Genomic DNA, 4,617 nt, shown 5'->3' with positions numbered 1-4,617 from the left:
AAGATGAGGGGGCCATACATACCAGGATAAGGATGAGGGGCCATACATGCCAGGATAAGGATGAGGGGTGCCATGCATACCAGGATAGGGATTAGGGGTGCCATGCATAGCAGGATAGGGATTAGGGGCGCCATGCATACCAGGATAAGGATTAGGGGTGCCATGCATACCAGGACAGGGATGAGGGGTGCCATGCATACCAGGACAGGGATGAGGGGTGCCATGCATACCAGGATGGGGATGAGGGGTGCCAGGCATACCAGGATGGGGATTGCTGTGCCATGCATACCAGGATGGGGATGAGGGGTGCCATGCATACCAGGATAGGGATGAGGGGTGCCATGCATACCAGGATAAGGATGAGGGGTGCCATGCATACCAGGATGGAGAGATTCCAGGCATACCAGGATGGGGATGGGGACCACGTATAAAAAGAAGGGGGGGGGCATATATACCAGGATGGGGGATATTGTCAGAATTGGGGGACATTACCCCTATACCAGTGTCAGCAGAAGACCCCCTCCCCCTTAAAAGTGCATCATGAACACATTTTTTGCTTACAGTTTTTTTTATTTTCCTCCTCTAAAACCTAGGTGCATCTTATAGTCCGGTGCGTCTTATAGTCCGAAAAATGCGGTATTTCTATGTCCAAAAAAAATACTATTCATCCAATGGATATAATCCAAGAAATATGCATAATGCATGTTATATACCGTATTTTCGGACTATAAGACAAAATTTTAGAGGAAAGTGGGGGGGGTACGTCTTATAGTCTGAATGTGGGGTATGTATATATATAAAAAAAAAAAAAAAAGTGTGAAACAACTGAAAATATGTCTTATATTCTAGGTTCTTCAAAGTAGCCACCTTTTGCTTTGATGACTGCTTTGCACACTCTTGGCATTCTCTTGATGAGCTTCAAGAGGTAGTCACCGGAAATGGTCTTCCAACAATCTTGAAGGAGCTCCCAGAGATGCTTAGCACTTGTTGGCCCTTTTGCCTTTACTCTGCGGTCCAGCTCACCCCAAACCATCTCGATTGGGTTCAGGTCTGGTGACTGTGGAGGCCAGGTCATCTGGCGTAGCACCCCATCACTCTCTTTATTGGTCAAATAGCCCTTACACAGCCTGGAGGTGTGTTTGGGGTCATTGTCCTGTTGAAAAATAAATGATGGTCCAACTAAACTCAAACCGGATGGAATAGCATGCCGCTGCAAGATGCTGTGGTAGCAATGCTGGTTCAGTATGCCTTCAATTTTGAATAAATCCCCAACAGTGTCACCAGCAAAGCACCCCCACATCATCACACCTCCTCCTCCATGCTTCACGGTGGGAATCAGGCATGTAGAGTCCATCCGTTCACCTTTTCTGCGTCGCACAAAGACACGGTGGTTGGAACCAAAGATCTCAAATTTGGACTCATCAGACCAAAGCACAGATTTCCACTGGTCTAATGTCCATTCCTTGTGTTCTTTAGCCCAAACAAGTCTCTTCTGCTTGTTGCCTGTCCTTAGCAGTGATTTCTTAGCAGTTATTTTACCATGAAGGCCTGCTCACAAAGTCTCCTCCTAACAGTTATTGTAGAGATATGTCTGCTGCTAGAACTCTGTGTGGCATTGACCTGGTCTCTAATCTGAGCTGCTGTTAACCTGCGATTTCTGAGGCTGGTGACTCGAATAAACTTACCCTCAGAAGCAGAGGTGACTCTTGGTCTTCCTTTCCTGGGGCGGTCCTCATGTGAGCCAGTTTCTTTGTAGTGCTTGATGGTTTTTGCAACTGCACTTGGGGACACTTCCAAAGTTTACCCAATTTTTCGGACTGACTGACCTTCATTTCTTAAAGTAATGATGGCCACTCGTTTTTCTTTACTTAGCTGCTTTTTCATGCCATAATACAAATTCTAACAGTCTATTCAGTAGGACTATCAGCTGTGTCATCAAAGCAAAAGGTGGCTACTTTGAAGAACCTAGAATATAAGACATATTTTCAGTTGTTTCACACTTTTTTGTTAAGTATATAATTCCACATGTGTTAATTCATAGTTTTGATGCCTTCAGTGTGAATGTACAATTTTCATAGTAATGAAAATACAGAAAAATGTTTAAATGAGAAGGTGTGTCCAAACTTTTGGTCTGTACTGTATATATACTGTGGCTGGTGAGGGGTGTGGGGGGAGCGGCAGCAGCGGAGGAGCGGGGCACAGGAGGAAGGAGCCGCCTGCTGTAGCCTACACTGTGCCCGCTACTAAAGAAAATGAATATTCACTGCTCCCCACGCCCATGGGCGTGTGGAGCACTGAATATTAATTTTCCTTACTAGCCGGCACACAGTGCAGCTGCAGCACAGCTCCTGCTGCGGCCGGGCGATCGCGTGTGCCTGCCCATGGCCGTGGAGAGGGGTGAATTTTTATGCTCTCTAATAGCGAGCAAATGCGATTGATTGCCTGGCAGCAGCAGGAGCCGCGCTGCGGCTACACTATGTGTCGGCTATTAAGGAGAATGAAGTTCCTGATCCCCACGCACACAGTCCCGGCGTGGGAGCAGTGACTATTCCCGCAGTTCATCTCTATTTGTGAGGGCGCATAGCAGTCATGCACGGCTCATACGGTGAGATCAGTGCTGGCAAACAGGACGCAGCGATGGAGTAGAGGGGAGGAAGGTGAGTAGAAGTGTTTATTTCTTTTGTGCATACCAATATAGGGATGAGGGGTGCCATGCATACCTGGAAGAGGGATGAGGGGAGTCAAGCATACCAGGAAGAGGGATGAGGGGGGGCTTTGTATACCAGGATAGGGATGAGGGGTGCCATGCATACCAGGATGGGTGATTGGGGTGCCATGCATGCCAGGATAGGGATGAAGGGTGCCATGCATACCAGGATTGGGATGAGGAGTGCTATGCATGCCAGGAAGAGGGATACCATGCATACCAGGATAGGGATGAGGGGTGCCATGCATACCAGGATAAGGATGAGGGATACCATGCATACCAGGATAGGGATGAGGGGTGCCATGCATACCAGGATAATGATTAGGGGTGCCATGCATACCAGGTTGAGGGGTGCCATGCATACCAGGATATGGATGAGGGGTACCATGCATACCAGGATAAGGATGAGGGATGCCATGCATACCAGGATGAGGGGTGCAATGCATACCAGGATGGGGATCAGGCATGCCATGCATACCAGGATGGATGGGTGCCATGCATACCAGGATGAGGGGTGCCTTGCATACCATGATGGAGATCAGGGGTGCCATGCATACCAGGGTGGGGATTAAGGGTGCTATGCAAACCAGGATGGAGGGGTGCCATGCATACCAGAATGGAAAGATGCCATACATACCAGGATGGAGGTGTGCCATGCCAACCATGATGGAGGGGTACCATGCATACCAGGATGGGGTTGAAGGTTCCATGCATACCAGGATGGGGAATTGGAGTGCCATGCATACCAGGAGGGGGGAAAGGGGTGATATGCATACCAGGATGGGGGATTAGGATGCCATGCTTGCCAGGATGGGTGTGGGGCCACTTATAATAGGAAGGGGGGGGCATATATACAAGGATGGGTGATATTAACAGAATTGGGGGACATTACCCCTATAACAGTGTCAGCAGCAGATGCTCTCCCCCTTAACAGTGCATCATGACCACATTTTTTTTTCTATTTTCCTCCTCTAAATCCCAGGTGCGTCCTATGGACAGGTGCGTCTCATAGTCCAAACAATACGGTATTATGTCTGTACATATCCAAACATAATTCCACTGTTAATGCACAAAAATCTGCTATTTATAAAATGAATTTTGTCCAAAAAGTGCATTGTGCATGATATATATATATATATATATATATATATATATATATATATATATATATGTGCATATCCAAATGGATTTAAATTATTTAAGCAAAAAGGAAAATTTATATATGTATGGAACTATGCCTATCCAAATCATAGGATGAACAGTAAAAGTGATCACCATGCAATATCAAATGTCATAATGCAAAAAAGAATACAGAAATAAGTTCATAAAAAGTTAAATTTGTGCATATTATTACGTACTGTCCAAAGGCACATCATCACCCCTTCCACATGCTTCAACGCACGTTTCGCTACCGATTCATTAGGAAGTGAGGTGGAGGAGGAAGAGGCGATGTTTCATAGGGTGATTACAGCTGTGGTTACTTACAAATCAAGGACGCCATATTATCGGACGCCTCTACTGTCCCATGCGTCCGGATAGCCGTCCCGTCTGCGACCGAATGTGCATCACCGAAACACGACCAAAGGTCGCAGTTCAACGAAAACATCCCAGTATCGGGTACGAGAGCACACCGGAGCATGCGCAGTGTGGCGCACAGCGACCCTGCAGCCATATTAGAAAAGGGCAAAAGTGCGGGTCAGCATCAAAGTCTAAATATAATTATACGTGCCAAAATAGAATTGTATGAAATATAGAAAAAGTTCTATATATAATATAGTTAATGCGTGCATACACAATATTACTGCTTATATAATGTGTATATGTAAAAGTGAATAAACACACTATAAACTCTCTATATGTATATGATATAGGTGAATAGTTTGCTTAATTATCCTATGCAGCGCATGCGT

Source organism: Phyllobates terribilis, unplaced genomic scaffold (genome assembly GCF_046119375.1).
Source record: "Phyllobates terribilis strain yellow unplaced genomic scaffold, ASM4611937v1 Scaffold_103__1_contigs__length_5881359, whole genome shotgun sequence".
NCBI classification, from domain to species: domain Eukaryota; kingdom Metazoa; phylum Chordata; class Amphibia; order Anura; family Dendrobatidae; genus Phyllobates; species Phyllobates terribilis.
This window is presented reverse-complemented; position numbering follows the sequence as displayed.